This window comes from Mesocricetus auratus, unplaced genomic scaffold (genome assembly GCF_017639785.1).
Source record: "Mesocricetus auratus isolate SY011 unplaced genomic scaffold, BCM_Maur_2.0 Super-Scaffold_100009, whole genome shotgun sequence".
In the NCBI taxonomy this organism is placed as follows: domain Eukaryota; kingdom Metazoa; phylum Chordata; class Mammalia; order Rodentia; family Cricetidae; genus Mesocricetus; species Mesocricetus auratus.
In genome coordinates this window covers 59,919,517-59,937,957 of record NW_024429193.1, presented here as the reverse complement: position 1 = coordinate 59,937,957, position 18,441 = coordinate 59,919,517, and the positions used below count along the sequence as shown (strand labels likewise).

At 46.1% G+C, this 18,441-nt stretch overlaps 4 non-coding genes across 4 annotated transcripts; 3 read left to right on the top strand and 1 right to left on the bottom strand.

Moving 5' to 3' along the window:
• Positions 1–2,006: 2,006 nt before the first annotated feature.
• On the top strand, positions 2,007–2,078 carry Trnae-uuc. The gene has a single exon. It is a non-coding gene; the product is annotated as a tRNA-Glu (tRNA).
• Positions 2,079–3,573: 1,495 nt separating this feature from the next.
• Trnah-gug lies at positions 3,574–3,645 on the top strand. The gene has a single exon. It is a non-coding gene; the product is annotated as a tRNA-His (tRNA).
• Positions 3,646–12,389: 8,744 nt separating this feature from the next.
• On the top strand, positions 12,390–12,553 carry LOC121142526. Its single transcript, XR_005879568.1, has one exon. It is a non-coding gene; the product is annotated as a U1 spliceosomal RNA (small nuclear RNA).
• Positions 12,554–13,900: 1,347 nt separating this feature from the next.
• Trnag-ccc lies at positions 13,901–13,971 on the bottom strand. The gene has a single exon. It is a non-coding gene; the product is annotated as a tRNA-Gly (tRNA).
• Positions 13,972–18,441: the final 4,470 nt, after the last annotated feature.

The following is an 18,441-nucleotide window of genomic DNA, read 5'->3' as shown; positions in this document are numbered from 1 at the left end:
CGTATAAGAAAGGTGTTGCCTCGAAAACACAAACCCTCTGACAAAAAGCTATGGTGCTTATGTGGTGGATTTTAAGAGTAAGAAAAGTTAATCCCAGGAAGAGAAATCAGAATGGTGATTGTATAACCCAGTTTAGGGTCGGGAAGGGAAGAAAGGACTTCTGGACTGTTGGAAATCAATGATCTGAACTAGGAGACGATGGTTCGTTTTGTCAGAATTCGTCAGGCTACACTCTGGATTTCTGTGCCCTTCAATCAGTATGAATTATAGTCAAATCACTGTGATGGGAAATGCCTTGGTGTTTAATTTTAGCATATTGCTAAGATTATTTAAAATACCCCCACTGAGTCAGAACTCCGGTCTCATTTCTAACTTGGCCTAGAAGTCGAATATGACTCGAAATATCTGAGATAAAACGAAAACAAACAAACTGATCTGGCCACACCATGGCGTTAGAGCACTTGGCAGCGAGACTGATTGCTCCAACAGCAAATTCTCCTGTTTCCTCGGGTGTGCACCAGGCACTTTCCACACCTCCTCCTGCCTCCGTAGTCCTCGGTAGGGCTCGCACTGGAGTCGCTGGTAAATGAATCGGTGACTTGGGGACTGGAAAGTGAATTCGAACAGCAGTCTCAGTGTCACAGGCAAACTGCTGAGAGCTACGCAATAACTTGAGGATCTGGGCATCGGGGCAAGCATGAACTGCAGTGCGTGAGTCTTCTCGAGTGGTTCAACGATCGATCATCCGCTCGGTTTAAAAATGCAGAGAGGTAAAGGGTTGCGCCGCTCCGGCCCCTGCGGGCTCTGCTGCCCTCCTCTCCTAGCCGTCGGCGCCCACAGAAACCCACTGGCGAAGCCCCGCCAGCCAGTGATCACCTCAGGCCTGGGGTTCGGGCTCCACGGGCTTCGGCCGAGTTCTACCCTCGAGCTGTGTTCCCTCTCCCCCGCTCCCACCCGCGCCTTCTCTCTGACCCCGCAGCTTTTCCCGAGATCCGAGGCTCCAGTCCACAGGCCCACGCCACCCCCAAATCAAGCCCTCGTGCGTGAGTGCCTGGATCTGCGAAGACCTAGACCCTGGAGCGCACGCGGTCTCCTTCACTGAGTCCTTTGGGGGCCCCGGTCGCGCCCCTGGCGGCGTGGAGCCCCTGGCAGCTCGGTGACTCCCGGGTGTCGAGATCCCAGCGCCTAGGAGGGGCTGAGGGAAGCATGGGGCTCATCCACTCTTGGAGACTAGTTATTTCCTCCTAGAGTTATTCCTGGCTGACACCCGAAGTTTGTGTTGAGTCGCTGAGCAGTTTTTATTTGTTGTTTGGTTGTTTAGTTTTGGTTTTGGTCACCCTGTAACCCTGGCTGGATTAGAACTCACTATGCTAACCAGGCTAATTGAGGACCTCTTGGCCTTCTCCACTGGTATCAAAGGCGAGCGCCACCACGCCCCCCACTTCCTCACCATTCTCTTAAAAACGCTTCTATGGAAGAGGACACAGAAAGGAGACAGAAGAGGCAAAAGAACAGGGACTAGAAAGGACAAGCGAAGGAACGCAACTGAGGTGTGGTGACAGGATCCTGTCTTGAACGAACAAAAAGTCTTAAAGGAAGAGTCCGGGAAACGCGGTCACAAACATGAGGCGTTTTCCACCTGCAGCTTCCCCTACCCCGGGAATCTACAAGGCGTTCCGCTGTGAGTGAGCCAGGACCCAGACGCAGCCGCAGCGGCCCGAGCCCTTCCCCTCTGCCTTAGATCCACAACCCGCCTCCCGCACCTCCGCCTAAATCCCTCCCGGCGGACCGGCGCCCGGGGTCTGAACACCGAGAGACTCTTCCTCCTGAGGGCCGTTCGCCTTACCTCGCCCTGAGCGCAGCTTACCCTCACCTAGGCAGTAAATGGGGGAGATGCTGATGGCTTGGGACAGGAGGGGCGGGCTCAATGCCTGGAAAGCGACTAAGCGAGATAAGTGCCCTCAGTGCAGTCTGGTTACAGTGGTCCATTGAGAGACTCTCATGTGTCCCTGGTGGTCTAGTGGCTAGGATTCGGCGCTTTCACCGCCGCGGCCCGGGTTCGATTCCCGGTCAGGGAATGTCATTTTAGCAGCTTCCCTCTCGACAGACTGTCAACAGTACTGAGGCAGAAGGCTCCCAACAAAACATGCAAATGCAAGTTCTTGTGGGCTCTCACAGACAGCTGACTTCTCCGAGTTTCACATAAAGGGATTGAGTGAGAGAGAGGAAATGGGTGACATTAGTTCGTTCCCATGTTTTTTTTCAAACAAGAAGGAAAACCAAACCTCGGAAACATACAAAAGTTGGGAGAACGGTCACTATTCCTATAAACTCCCAATTTAGCAACTTTCCACCTTGGAATCTTTTCCGTTTTACCATCTACCCCATCGCTGGAGAGTAATTCCCACACATCCAGATCTCTTGGTTGGGCTATGGTGGCTCCTTCCCTTTAAGGCCAGGGGAAGACTTTATCCTCCTAGAGAAGCCCCTCCTGTCCCTCAGAACGCAACACCTACTTGGTCCAGATTCCTAGAGAAGCTTCAGGTAGAGGTCATTTGGGTTCTCCTGTAAGTCCAGGCCAGGCTTGTCCAGCAAAGCTCTTTTAGTCAGGGTTTCTATTGCTCTGATGAAACATCATGACCCAAGCAACTTGAGGAGGAAAAGGCTGTATTCAGCTCACACTTCCACCTCATAGTTGGTGCTTGAAGGAAGCAGGAGCCTGGAGGCAGGGTCTGTGCCGAGGCCATGGAGGGGGCCACACACCGGCTTGCTCCTCTTGCTCAGCCTGCTTTCTTAGAGAACCCAGGACACCAGCCCACGGATGGCGCCACCCACAAAGCACCGGGCTCTCCCTCATCAACCACTAATGAAGAAAATTCCCCGCGGGTGTGTCTACAACCCAGTCTTAAGGAAGCATTTTCTTGACTGAAGTCTCCTCCTCTCAGATGTCTACAGCTGTGGCATTGGCATAAAATTATCCAGCACAGAGGCTCTGAAGAGAGTTATAACTACTTTGCCTTCCTAATGGCATCAGCTGCTCTCACACCCTGGTTTTTGGTGGCCTTTTGACTTAGTGGCTTCTGCCTCCTCCTCTTCCTCTTCCTCCTCCTTCTCTTTCTTGACACTATCCCAGACTCCCTGGCACTCAACATGTACCTGAGGATGACACTCAACTCCTGATCCTATGGCTCTTACCTTCCAAGCGCTGGGATTACAGGTGTGTGTCACTACACCCGACTCTGAACTGGAGTATTGGGTCACCCTTAACTCTACATCGATGCCGCGGTTCGCAGCTGCGCTCTCCGCCCAACTAATGCACAGACGCGTGCAGTTGGCGCCGCTCCTAATGCAACCGGGAGAAATCACTTCTGAGACAGGTGGTTCCGAAACTCCGGAAACTGGTAGAGACCGGTCTCCGCCCGATGCTGGCCTGTGCCCAGCTGATCGGGTAGCTTGCCTGCGCCGGGCGTGTGCAAACACTCGCGGAGAGCAGGGCAGGACCAGGAGGTATGGGACTGAAGCTCGGTCAATAGCATCAGCGCAAAGCGACTCCTGTCGCTGGGCTTGTGGCTCGCCGTGATCGTATAGTGGTTAGTACTCTGCGTTGTGGCCGCAGCAACCTCGGTTCGAATCCGAGTCACGGCACTATCGTCCTTCTGCCCAATGATCTTTTGCTCGAAAGATCCAGCTCGTGCGCTCTCCCTGGAACTCGGGGATAGTTGCCTGAGCAACTCACAGCAGCTGTCTCCAGCATCGCTTTGGGATTCTCCTGATTAAATGGAATGAAACGTAATGCCTTACTTTCTGCATCTTAGGAAATTCCTTTGAGTTGTCTGCCTTGTACTTCCCCCAGGTTTTATGATAGCAGAAAAGGATCGAACCCCATTTCGGTTGGAATTCAATATATACTGCCTTGATTTTGATAAACGTTATTCACACCCAGGGCAAGTTACTATGAATTACTTTCCCACAGCAAGACCAGGTTAGTGGCCACTGACCTATACATGACCCCCTTTCCTTCCTTTCCTTCTCCCTCCCTCCCTCCCTCCTTCCTTCCTTTCTTTCCAGAGTCTTACTATTTAGCCCTGGCTATTCAAGCTCAAACTCAAAGATTGACCTGCTTCTTCTCAAGTGGTTGGACTAAAGGCCTGTGCCACCATACCTAATCTAAGTTTTATTTGATAATAACACGGATACATATACCATGCTTCTTGCTTTTTAAAAAATGCCATGTGAGCCAGGTGGTGGTGGCACAGGCCTTTAATCCCAACACTCAGGAGGCAGAGGCAGGCGGATCTCTGAGTTCAAGGCCAAGGCCAGCCAGGTCTACAGAGCAAAGTCCCAAGACAGGCTCCAAAGCTACAAAGAAATTCTGTCTCAAAAAACAAAACAAAAGAAAACCCACTTTTGAAATCTGTTTGTGTCGGTGTACTTATCACTCCATCATTTGCTATCCTTTTGGTTTTATGATATGTGTGTGTGTGTGTGTGTGTGTGTGTGTGTGTGTGTGTGCTTTGCGTGTGTATTTACAAGCGCACTGTGCATTCATCCGAAGGCCTAGGGAATGCTAAGTGCCTTCTTCACTTTGGAGTTATAGCGCCACCTCTGATTTGGGTCTTGATAAGTGTTTCTACACTGCTTAAACGAACACCAGGTGAAGCAGTGTGCCTGCTCTGTGACATGGGGATGTTGGGCATGCAAAAACACACTCTGGGTCCCCCGCTCAGGTGGAACACAGAACACTCGCCTACACATAAACAGTCCCTCACATCTAGACTTGGCTCTAGTTTGTTCAAGGCAGATTTCCACTGTAGTCCAAGCTGCCCTCGACTGTGGCCCAGCACGTAGCTTGAACCTATTGCTGTCTTCTTGCCTCCCTCAGCCTCCTGAAAGCGGGGTTGAGATTACAGCCTGAGCCACCTCATGCAACTGAGCAACCACCTCTCACAGGTAGCTGTACTTGTCAGGGTGAGTGTGGCCTGTTTTTTTCCCTGCCTATGGGAGTACATGGTATAGCTTCTGGCCATCTCCACTGCAAGTTATGTTCCCTTTGGCAACACTAGAGGGTTGTGCAGACTGTTGGTACCTGTCCCCTATTTATCAAAACCTATAGTTCTGTGTCTTCAGTTTGAGTAATGTCACCCTCTCTATCGGTAATGGAGTGCATTTTTCCTCAGGGAACTCAAGACCTAGGAGAAGCAGTGTACATAGGGACTTCTGCTCTTGATGAAGGGCAACAGATACTACTTTAAGCATATATTATGTTTGGTTTTTTTGTTGTTGTTGTTTTGTTTTTTTAGAGACAGGGTTTCTCTGTATAGCCCTGGCTGTCCTGGAACTCGTTCTGTAGACCAGGCTGACCTTGAGCTCAGAGATCTGCCTGCCTCTTGGCTAGCTACATACTCTTCCTAAAATGATCCTTATTCTTATGTGTCTGTGTGTTGATGTATGCAAATGCATGGAGGACCTGTAGAGGCTCACATCCATTGAGCTGGAGTTAAAAGTGGTTTTGAGTTTGAGTTTCAGGCTCCTAGGTACTAAACTCAGGTCCTCTGAAAGAGCAGCAAACATTCTTAACTTCTGACTTCTCTCTCTGGCCTGAGAAAATATATTCTTTTTGCTTTTTGTTTGTTTTTTTTTGTTTGTTTGTTTTGTTTTGTTTTGTTTTTTTGGTTTTTCGAGACAGGGTTTCTCTGTGGCTTTGGAGGCTGTCCTGGAACTTGCTTGGTAGTCCAGGCTGGTCTCTAACTCACAGAGATCCGCCTGCCTCTGCCTCCCGAGTGCTGAGATTAAAGGCATGCGCCACCAACGCCCGGCTTTTGTTTGTTTTTATTTTGTTTTGAGACAGGGTTTCTCTGTATTGTTTTGGAGGCTGTCCTGGAACTCACTATGTAGACCAGGCTGGCCTCATCCCCAGAGATCTGCCTGCCTCTGCCTCCCAAGTACTAGAATCAAAGGTGTGCACCACCACCGCTCTGCCAGAATACATATTCTTAAGGATTTTTTTTTTTTGTGGCCAAATGCTTTCATTTCTCCTGAGTCCCTAGTACCACAGGGGGATTGGAGTAAGTTTGATTTTTATTAGTAGCAGCCAGGCTCCTTTAGAATGGTTTTTCATTACCAGTGACAGAGGCAGTTGTTCTATATTCTTTTGTTTGTTTATGTGTTAAGACAGGGTCTCATGTAGCCCAGGCTGGCCTCTGTCATGGAGCTTAATATGTAGTCTAGGCTCAAATTTAATCTATAGTCAAGGCTGGAAAGCACCTGTACAAAACTGGCCTGTAGGTAAGTCTGTAGGGCATTTTCTTGATTAACAGTTGGTGTGGGAGGACTCAGCTCACTGTGGGAGATGCCAGCCCTGGGTAGGTTGCCCTAGATGATATAAGAAAGCTGGTCGAGGGCTGGAGAGATGGCTCAGAGGTTAAGAGCACTGACTGCTCTTCCAGGGGTCCTAAGTTCAATTCCCAGCAACCACATGGTGGCTCACAACCATCTACAATTCATTCTGGTGTCCTCTTCTGGCATGTAGGCAGAACACTGTATATGTAATAAATAAATAAATCTTAAAAAAAAAAAAGAAAGCTGGTTGATTAAGTCATGAGCAAGCCAGTAAACAGCATTCCTCCATGGCCTTTCCTTCAGTTCCAGCCTTGAATTCCTACCCTGAATTCCCTGGATGATGGACTGTAAGCTGTAAGACAAAACAAACCCTTTTCCCCCTGAAGTGGCTTTTGGTCACAATGTTTTATTACAGCAATAGAAACCCTAAGTAAGACAGTAATCAAACATCTGTTTCAGAGAACTCACCTTTACTCTGCATTTCCCCTAAGAGACACATTAATGCAACTAATACAAAAAAATTATTTTCAGAGGCTGGGGAAAGGCTCAGTGGTTAAGAGCATTGGCTGCTCTTCCAGAGGACCCAGACTTGAGTCCCAGAACCACTTGGCAGCTAACAATACTCTAACTCCAGCAAGGGATCTGATGCCTCTTTTGGCTTCTGTGAACCCTGCTCAAACATGGCATAAACATGCTTGCCGGCGAAATACTCATGTGCATAAAATAAAATAATAAACCTTCAAAAGTTATTTCCAATCCAATTTAGCCACAACATTTTAAAAAAATGAAAAAGATGAATATCCCTAAAGCTACAACATGGAGGGTTAGCTTTTAGTTTAATCATTTGGATATTTTTTTTTCCTTCAGAACAAGGCAATTATTGAAGGTCACTATGTCAAACAAGTTTTAGTTACAATGTGAACACTCAGTTAATCTTCAAGGTTAGCCTGGTCTACAAAACAAGTTTCAGGACAGCCAAGGCTGTTACACAGAGAAATCCTGTCTCAAACACACACACACACACACACACACACACACACACACACACACAGAGTTAATCATTAAAGTGGCTTGAAACTGGAGCAAAGTCACACATTTTTGAGGGACTGTTTTTTTTTTTTGTTTTGTTTTTTTGTTTTTGTTTTTAAAGATTTGTTTGTTATGTTTACAATGTTCTGCAGGCCAGAAGAGGGCACCAGATCAAATTACAGATGGTTCTGAGCCACTTTGTGGTTGCTGGGAATTGAACTCAGCTCCTCTGGAACAGCAGTCAGTGCTATTTACCTCTGAGCCATCTCTCCATCCCCAAAGTCACACATTTTAAAATTCCAGGGGCACAGCTGAAAAACGTGCAGAGAGTGGGAGAGTTTGGAGAATTCAGTACTAAATGGGATGTTTTCACCAAACCCCTCCCCACAGGACTCAGACATCCATACGGGGGGGGGGGGGAAGGGGAGACTGTGAGAGCCAGAGGTGGTAGACGGCTCCAAGGAAACAGCCTTCCGGACACAGCAGGGCTGATGCGCACTTGAGCGCGCAGAGACTGTGGCAGCACTCAGCAGGCTTAAGCAGGCTCAAGCCAGGGGTCCTTAGTCCTGAGAGCGGGGAGTGAATGCAGGCTCCCACCTCCAGCGAAGAAGCTATCTGCAATCAATACCCACTTGCAAAGGGAAAATTTGTTTTCTCCAATGGAGTCTAACAGTATACTAACCACACTTCAGGATAGGCCCTATGCCCTGAGAGTCAGCCAACACAACATTAACTCAGTGGTATTTTGTAGACCTTTTGTCTCAATATCATATTGATTTATTTGGGCTTTTTTTTTTTTTGCTTTTTGTTTATTAAAGAAGGAGTTGGGTGGGTGTGGAGATGGGGAGGATCTGGGAGTTGGGGGAAAAGCTTGATTAGAATATATTGTATGAAAAAAAATCAACATAAACAATTCCGTCACAGCAGTGGTTGTATACCCCTCTAATCCCAGCACTCAGAAGGCAGAGGCAGATGGATCTCTGTGAGTTCAAGGCCACCCTGGTCAAAGTGAGTTCCAGGACAGTCAGTGCTACACAGAGATCTGGGGTGGGGGAACATCCAATAATAAAAGAAACAAATAACTCAAACAAAAGGGTTTGCAATTTCATCAAATATACAGGCGATCTTTATTCCATTGTATACTCAAACAAAAGGGTTTGCAATTTCATCAAATATACAGGCGATCTTTATTCCATTGTATACTCAAACAAAAGGGTTTGCAATTTCATCAAATATACAGGCGATCTTTATTCCATTGTATACTTAAACAAAAGGGTTTGCAATTTCATCAAATATACAGGCGATCTTTATTCCATTGTATACTTAAATTCAAAACGTTTAAAAAATTGGTAAACTTTTGCTATATTACTTTGTTTCATGATTATGACTTTAACCTAAGAGTTATATCATCTTAAATTATTTGCTTTTGTATGCTCCTTTTGAATATATACTGTATCACATATTTACATCATAAAGTTCTCCAAGTGGCTTCTATTCGTATTGACATAATGTAACCCTTTAATCCCATCACTCTGGAGGCAGAAGCTGTCAGATATTTATGGATTCAAAGCCAACCTAATCCACATAGTGACCTCTAGGGCCAAATGGTAAGAGGGCTTCAGAGTAATAAATTTAAAACATGAGTGCTCATAGAAAATTAGTTCAGATTCTTTTTAGTTCACTGAATTTAAATCTCTAATGAAGAAACTGAATTAGTTTTGTTGGTGAGGCAAAAAAAAAAAAGTCTGTCCACCAGCATCTTCCCTGGTATATTCATGACTGTGGGATGCTTAAGATGTCATGTCTGTGGTTTCCATGTTTCACATATGGCTGCCTGAGCTTTCAACAGAGATAAAATAGGGCTAAGGAAAGTGATCTCAGGCCCAGGCTAAGCCCAGGCAATGGCCTTAACCCTGGGGAATAACACATTCCCAGGCACATAAGGACCTACCTGACCCATTAGAGAAACCCCCGACACTTGCACAGCTGTGGTTTCAAACCCACAACACTAAAAGAGAATGGCCCAGTGGAATATACTTTAGTGCTTGGAAACAGAGGTGACTTTTGCCTATTATCTGTGACCTGACATCCTGAGATCACCTGTTAGTTTGACAATTTTAATTTACCTTCATTTGGTTTCCTTAATGGTTAACGAATCTGCAAATGGAAACTTTGCTTCTTTCCAATATGGTTGCCCAATTCCCTGGCAAAAATCTCTGAAAATATCTTTTTTCTAGATTTATTTGTTTTCTCTTATATGTTTGACTGTTTCCTTTATATGTGTATTACACCACATGTGTGCTTGGCCCCCACAGAGTTCAGAAGAGAAGCTCTGGAACTGGAGTTATAAATGGCTGTGAGCTACTATGAGGATGCTGCGAATCGAATCCAAATCCTTCTGTTTCTGACTATCAAATGCTGGAATTAGATGTGAATTAGATGTGCACCACCATGCCTGGCTTCCAACAGTGACACTGATGACAAAAAATACAGGGACCACATTCATGTCTGTGAATCAGGAAGTATCTAGATAAATACCGCTTCACTCGTGCTACGAGAGAGAAAAGTTGATATCAACTGTCATAATAGGAATGGCAGCGCCACATTAACAATAAGGACAAGTGTTAACAAAGCATCGAGTCCACTGCGTCCCCAGACTCCACATTTCTCCCACAGTGTCATTTAATATTTGGGACAATGTGTGAAGAGAGTGCTCCTACCTGCCTGTTTTGTAATGTAGAAATGTAGGAGCAGGCCGGGCAGTGGTGGCGCACACCTTTAATCCCAGCACTCGGAGGCAGAGGCAGGCGGATCTCTGTGAGTTCGAGGCCAGCCTGGTCTCCCTCCCTGTCTCTGTGTTTCCGCGGCATCTCAGAGATGCGCAGCCTTGACGCCCACTCTGGAGAGGCTACAGGCTACACCCACAGGTCGAGACATATCTAGGCACATTCTGAAAGTCCTTCATGGAAAAAGTACTATTTTAGGGTTTTTATGTTCTGAACAGATCTTCAGACAGGATTTTCCTTTTGGATATTAAGCAGAGGAGTGCCAAACACTTGAAGGTACTGAATATGGATGGGTGAGGGAGGTCACGACGTGTTGGGTGGGATGGAATGACTATGCCCCAACTGAACACACCATAAAACAACCTGCGGGGGCCAGACACGGACTGACACATGCCACCATCATGTGACTATAGTATTGCCTCCTACCCACAGGCTAATGAGCGCCATCAACAGTGACCTCAAAAGCTGAAGTCCAGATGATAGCAGGTAAGCTTGAGAACAGCCTGGACCACAAGGGACAGAGACTGGCAGAGAAAGACCATGCAGGGGGCTTGAGAGTGTAATGTATGTGGGTCATGGAGACCTGGTGTCATTGTCTGCAAGCTCCACTTCTGCAAGTCTGTTTCTCTATTAAGTAAAGAATTACAGGATGAGAAGTTTGCAGTCCACAACACACACAACTTATTGCAGCAAAGACAGTACACACTACACAAAGCCAGAATCCCCTGCATCAAAAGGGACAGGGTGTCCAGAGAGGGAGCACTGTCTGGGCCCCTGGGGAATCTGGGTTTATGTGCTTTTTGTTGTTGTTTTTTGTTTGTTTGTTTGTTTGAGACAGAGTTTCTCTGTGTTAACAGTCCTGGCTGTCCTGTCCTCACTTTGTAGACCAGGCTGGTCTCAAACCCACAGAGATCTGCCTGCCTCTGCCTCTTGAGTTTTGGGACTGAGGTGTGGGCACCCATCACCGGGTTTATATGCTTTTTAATAAGGTGTTTAGCAAAGCTTGGCTCCATTTCCCTTTCTTGAATTGGACTGTGCAGGATGCGTTTAGCTGGTTGGGTCATTTTAAATGATAGCAGGGACCTGGATGTATGCAATACACAAGGGGACTTTTGAAATTCCTGTGAAGACAAAAACTCACTGAGTCTACCCAGTCTTGTTATTATCCTATTGGGCAAGCTGCCTGATAAGAGCAAACTGTGCTCCTTCAGGCCAGTCTTTTCCAGATCCACTTAGGTGAAAACACACGGAAACTGTTGGCCTTCTTGGACTGCTTCCTGGGCAGTTTGCAAGTGTAAGAGTATGTCTAGGTGCTGAGAACAATGCCTTCCTCTTGTACCTCCTGCTCACTCCAGTCGTGAAGTATTTGCGATGCTGGCCAGTGTGATTTAAAAAAAAAAAAAGGCTGTGTTTGAATTTGAATATTATGTTGGAACATCGATGGTTCCATTGCCCTTGGTTCCACAGAAGTCAAGACAAACATCAGAAACAAATAAGGATGCTAATGATTTTGTTTGAGGAAAAAAAAATTGACTGATGCCAGGCGGTGGTGGCACACGCCTTTAATCCCAGTCCTCAGAGGGCAGAAGCAGAAGGCAGAAGGATCTCTGAGTTCCACGCCTGCCTGCAGGGTCTACAGAGCAAATTTCAAGACAGTCAGGGCTACACAGAGAAATCCTGTCTTAAAACAAAACAAACAAAAACCCAAACAAATAAAAAACGCAGAAATTTGGCTGTTTAGACGAAAATAATAACAACAAATTGTAGGGTCAACAAATTTGGTAGAAGCCAACTTAGTTGTAAGAACAGCGTAAGCACCAGAAAGCAAAGAACGATACTGGAGCAAGGCGGTAGGAGAGCAGAAGGGATGCTGTAAACCTTAAAGCAAAATTTCAAATTTTGCTACAGTTAACGAGCCAATACAATAGCTAAAATGGGATGAAGGTCTAAACCCATACAGGGAGGAAAGAGAAGCAGCCTGAAGGCGGGACTTGTCGCGAGAGGGGCATAATATATGCAGATGAAGGGCGCGCAGGGGCTGCCGGGTCTGCATCTCTTCGGAAATAGTAGAGATTTTTCATGGTTTTGGAGGGAAAGCCGAGCCGTCAGTGGCTAATATACTTAGACAACCTGTGTGAGTCCGAGAAAAAAGGTAGCAACTGCATGAGGCGAAGTGACCGTGTGTTGAGAGTGCAGGGCCGGTGTGTCTGAGTCGGGTGTGGTGTTGGGGAAAGCATACTTACCTGGCAGGGGAGATACCATGATCACGTAGGTGGTTTTCCCAGGGCGAGGCCCACCCATTGCACTTGGGGTGTGCTGACCCCTGCGATTTCCCCAAATGCGGGAAACTCGACTGCATAATTTGTGGTAGTGGGGGACTGCGTTCGCGCTCTCCCCTGATATTTGCTGTGACAAAAGCAGATACTCCTGTTTCTCGGGTTTTGTAAGTAGATAGCGACTCGCAATTACGCAAAATATTGAGCTGGCTCCTAATATACCCACTTTGATCTGGTCACCTTTTCTTTTATGTGGTGAAACCTTGTCCATTTAGTATGTGTCAAGAGTGGTGAAGTCACTTTACCGTCTATAAGACACATTACAGATTTGCTAGTCATTCACAAACAAGTGTTATTAGGTACTTTTGTTTTTTTTTTTTTTTCCTTTGTGTTTTCATTTCAGGTCCGTAACACTTTTGTTTTGTTTTGTTTTTCGGAACAGGGTTTTTGAAACTATTGTTTTAGAGGCTGTCCTGGAAACCCATGGAAAACCGCCCGCCTCCCGAGTGTTGGGATTAAAGGCGAGCGCCAACAACGCCCGGCCTGTAACGCTCTTGAAATGAGATTGTAATTTACCAACCACATTTTGCTTTCCAAGTTTTTGTGTTTGTATTTTGGCTGCTTTGCACACTGAGGTGGTCGGTTCCAGTGACAGACATTCTTACCTTGAGACTTCTAGCTCGGTCTTCATTAACTGCCGTTCAGGGCTGCTGAGTAACACCGGGACAGAATCCTTCCAAACCTGTTTGGCTTTCTTTTTTGTTTTGTTTTTAGGTAGTGGAACTGGTGGTTATTGCTTTTTGTTTGTTTGTTGGGAGACGGGGCCCTAAAGATGAAAAGCCTTTTGTTGTGTTTTTGAGACAAGGTCCACTTTCAGCTCTGCCTGGCCTGGAGATCACTATGCAGATAAGGATGACCTCGAACTCACAGCTGGGTTTAGCCCCAACAAAAGTGACAGTCACTTCCCTTTCTCGCTTTTAGTCAGTCGTCACCTTGTAACTCAGGTACAGTCTAAAGCAGACAGACGGAAGCCTCTGGGGACGGCACTCTTCCCTGAACAAGAATGTTGGTTTTCCGCCGGGCGTTGGTGGCGCACGCCTTTAATCCCAGCACTCGGGAGGCAGAGGCAGGCGGATCTCTGTAAATTCGAGACCAGCCTGGACTACCAAGCGAGTTCCAGGACAGCCTCCAAAGCCACAGAGAAACCCTGTCTCGAAAAAACCAAAAAAAAAAAAAAAAAGAATGTTGGTTTTCCTTCTGCCTTATCTTCCTTTTTTTGTCTAGAATATCGTTGTGAAGCCGTCTTTTGCAATGAGAATAAAAACCACAGGCTAAGGTTGTCTGGATGGAAACAGGAAGGCGTGTGCCACCAGCGCCTGGCTTTCGATGGAACAGGATAAACCTGGAAATAATTGAACAACTCGCAGATAAAGTACTGAGTGGAAGGCAGAAGAGAAAAAAAAACCAAGTTGCATTGGCCGGGAATCGAACCCGGGTCTCCCGCGTGGGAGGCGAGACTTCTACCATTGAACCACCAATGCACCCACAAGAGGCTCCTTGAGACAGCATGTTGAGAAAAGGTAAGAGAAGTCATTCATGCATCCCAGTGAATTTCACACTGAAAAACAGCAATGTAAACCAATGTTTCCTCATGACTTTGAATTTTCCAGTGTTGAGGAAATACAGGTCCTCCTACTTGCTAGGCTGTGATAAATCTGAGCCAGATTTGCCACTCAAGGAGTTTCAAGGCTGAGCTACAGAATTTCTTCTTCTTCTGCCTGGCTTGCAGCTCATTAGAAGGAAATGCTAATTCAGTTCAAACTCGCGGCTCTGAAACGCCTCCCTTGAAGCTATTGAAGCTTGCCAATGCCCAAACTATGCTCAATTCAGAAGTAGTCAAAAGCACACGACGTAGATCCTGGGGACAGTTCCATAACAAAACCTGATTTGTGCGAACACAGTGATGAAAAACCTTCTCTGAGCAGTACTTACTCTATTTCCACTGGACTGGACAGGAAGGAGGGAGAGGTGTGAACAAAACCAGCCATTGTTCTTCAGGTTTTCGGGTTGTTTTATTTGCAGGGCATATGGTGTCCTAATGTACAGCAGCTGCTCTTCTAGGACGTTACAGAGGCGACCAGAGTGTGACAAAAGTAGTAAACTACTCCGAGAAACCGTGTCTCAAAAAAACCAAAACCAAACAAAAAGTAGTAAACTAATCGAGTTCCTATCTGTGTGAAAATACGTACCATTCTCTCTTTTTAAGCCTTTAATGATTCTTTGTGGATTTTGCATCCCATCCCACCCATTCCCCTATACCATTTTTAAAACCACCCAGGAGATGGAAAAAAAGCAAAAAGGAACAGGCAGAAAGAAACTCATCCACACAGCCACTCTCCCCCTCCACGCATCCCTCTCCAGAGAAGTTACTGATGCTGAAAGCTGAGCACTGGGTGGAGAGATGGAAAGAGAATCAGAATTTGACTGTTTATGTTGACTTGGGGTGAGTGATGACTAATAGGTCACCTGCACTATGTGACAGAAATCAGCTTTCTCTCTATCCCCTATCTATCTAGGTGATGGCTCATTTTTCAGCACAGATAGCCATTAAAACAGAACAAAAACAAACAAACAAAAACAAAAAACCCTTGAGGAATGCTCTTGTGTTTAATTTTATTTTATTGACTAGAGTTTACTTACAATGCTTCTGTGGAATGAGAATGCCGATGTCCCTTCACATTTGGCTTGGAATGCCCAGGCAAAAGCAAAGGAGGAGGAAGAGGAAGATGCAGAAAGAACAGATCTGGTCTCACAGCTGCATCACCCTAAGCTCCAGAGGAGATGGACTGATGCAATCCCTGGCTTTTTGAAAAATAAAATAAAACTTACTTTTAAGAGAAAACGTACCTTGATCCTTTTGGAAGTTCAGGCGCTGTCACTGGAGAGACACATCCCAAAGTTTGCTTTGATTTTCATCAGGACATTGATGCAGAGACTTTGAAACATCCAGTGGGCACAGGACTTTTCCTCACAGTTTGCTCTTATTGGTGCTAGTGTCCCTAACCATGGAACGCAAGGATGTAGGAAAAGGAATGTCAGAGATAAATTCTCACCCCCACAACACCCTAGTTAGGAAAAGCTATTCTGCATTAAGAACTAGAATTTTCTTGAAGGTCTCTTCCATACACTGAATCATATAAATTTGCTCATACTGTTTCCTGGTAAGTTGTATTGCTTGAGCAACAAATTTTTGACACAATGTTGCACTATTAGCCATCTCTTGAGGTCAAACTTTCCAATGATTCCTGGCCACAGGCTCTGTAAAATTCACTGGTATGTTTGGCTCTTGTGACTAGTAGTGTATATGTTTTAGTGTAGAAATAGCTTCAGCCAGGCCTTGGTGGTGCATGCCTTTAATCCCAGCACTCGGGAGGCAGAGGCAGAAGGATCTCTGTGAGTTCGAGACCAGCCTGGTCTACAAGTGCTAGTTCCAGGACAGCCTCCAAAGCCACAGAGAAACCCTGTCTCGAAAAAAAACAAAAAACAAAAACCAACCAAACAACAACAACAAAAAAGAAATAGCTTCAGCTCTCTTGGGTGTGTATGTGCTTAGGAGTGGATTACTGAACTCTATGACAATGGTGTATGTGCTTAGGAGTGAGTTACTGGACTCTATGACAATGTATAGGGTCTAACTTTCTTGTGACTGTCAAGCTGACTGTAGCTGCAGCTGCACCACTGTACCACAGCAATGCATGGGGATTCCAATTTCTATCTTGCCTCCTCCTCTCCATCATCATCATCTTCTTCTTCTACATAGGGTCTCCTTATCCAGGAGACCTGAACTCACTATAGAGCAGAGGACAGCTTTGCATTTCTGATGGAAATGTATAGCTCACCACTGTCAGCTCTGTGGGAAACTGAAACATGTCTCGGGTTATGATATGTAGTGTGAGGCTGGACTTAGTGGGTCCCATGGTGAGGGACAAGCAAGCCATTAGGCAGAACTTACATAGAAAGTTTACTGGGGTGAGGGGAAGGGAGTAAAGGAAGGGAAGAGAGAAACGGGAGGGAGGAGAGAGAAAGAGAAAGGAAGAGAGAGAGACCTGCCTCCTGAGAGAAACAACTGAAAGAGAGAAAGAGAGAGTGTGGGTGGAGCTTGTCTCTTAAGGGGACCTTTGCACCTTCATACAGAGCCAGGGGGGTGACTCTGCCAGGTCCCCAAGGGGCAGGGCTAGGCTTCCCTGCATGATAACATCCTACATTTTAGGTAGGTTGTCAGGGCCTGCGTAATATCTTGTTCTAAGAGCTCAGAACTTGTCTTTTAGATGTGGGCTGGATGCCTGGCCTCGGTGGGGAATGACTGTCTTCCCAAGGTGAATTAAAGGTTTATCTTCCCACCTCAAAGATCTGGATTAGAGCCAAGCATTGGTGGCAGCCTCTGGATCTCACACTACATAGCATTAGTTTTTTTCCTTTGATGTAGCACTGAGAAGTCCCCTTTAATCAGTTAACAGCACATGTTGGAAATCATATCCCCCCCTGAGACTTAAGTTTGCCAGGATGTTTTGCAAGTCACATGGGTGGGGGGACTTGAGGCACCTGCTTTTCTCAAGATTCTATCATCCTTCCTGGCTCTGAGAGAGATGCATGGCCAGAGAGTTGTTAAATGTGCCTGTGGATATAAAAACTACAAGTCTTGTGAGATCTAGAGAATTTTTAGAAGAAGGAATTTTGGAGATTTTTTAGGAGGACCTTGAGAGAACTTTTAGAAGGAACTTTTAGATCTTAAGAGAACCTTAAGAGAGCTTATAGAGGGAAAATTATTAGAGAGAACTTTTAAGGAGAAATCTTAAAGAGAGCTTTTGAGAGAACTTTTGGGAAGAACTATTTTTGAAGAACCAAGAGCCATGAGAGGAATACGTGTGTGAGCCGGTTTATTTCCTTTTTACTCTCAGATCAGAACTTTTTTTTTTTTAACCAGGCTCCTTTCCACCTTCTGTAAGGCTTCTGCTGGAACCCATGATAACAAACTCTGGGTCTGGAGAGGTTGCTGAGAGGGTAGAGGCCTTTGCTGTTCTTCCAGAGGAATTGGGTTCCCAGCACCCACATTGGGTGCCACAACTGCCTGTTAACTCCAGCTCCAAAGGCTCTGACATCCTCCATGGACAACTGCATTGACACATACCCCCTGTGATGTCTATTCTTGGTTGTCAACTTGACTACATCCGGAACTAACTAAAACCTAATGACTGAGCACACCTGTGAGGAATTTTTTTTTCTCAATTACACATTTGAAGCAGGAAGACCTACTTTGTTGGGCCTAAGAAAGGCTCGGATGCCAGGCCCCGTATAAGCTCCTGAGCCTGACTTGAGTTTAGGGCTAGGATTTGAGGCCCAGTGTAACCTCCTGAGCCTGGCTAGAGTTTGTCGACCTGTCTCTAACCTGTAACCTCCATGTGGGGGGAGTGCTCTCAGGATGTGAGAGTGGTTGGATTGTAAGAGATGGAGGGCGTGCCTCTGCCCCTTGCTGGGAAACTGTTTGCTGGGAACCTGCCCCCCCCATCAGTTATTCAGATGGTGGGGGAGTTCAAGATCAGGTTAGAGAATAAGAAGTTCATAAAAAGACAGAACAACTTGTTTTGGCCCAGTACCCAGAGCTCAACTATCATCCTGTTGATCTCTCTATCGGGCCCTGCATGATTAATAAGGTCATGCAATTTGTTCGACAACAGGTAGAGGCAGTAAAACTTCATCAGGTCGAAGTTCATTATCATAGGCTTGCTACTCCGGAGCCAGGCTCCTTGTGACTAGGAGTCCTCATACGAGCATCCCTCCCCTGCCCTCCACCTGACCAGTGACAGGCAACTTTCAGACAGGCTGAGATGACCTAAGACAGGTCGTGGAGTGGTCTTTCAACGAGCTGGATACATGGTACTCAGTAACAGGTAAAGTTCCCAATGGGGGACCACCTAAGACAGAGGCCATGATTTCCTCCATTCTTACAAAAA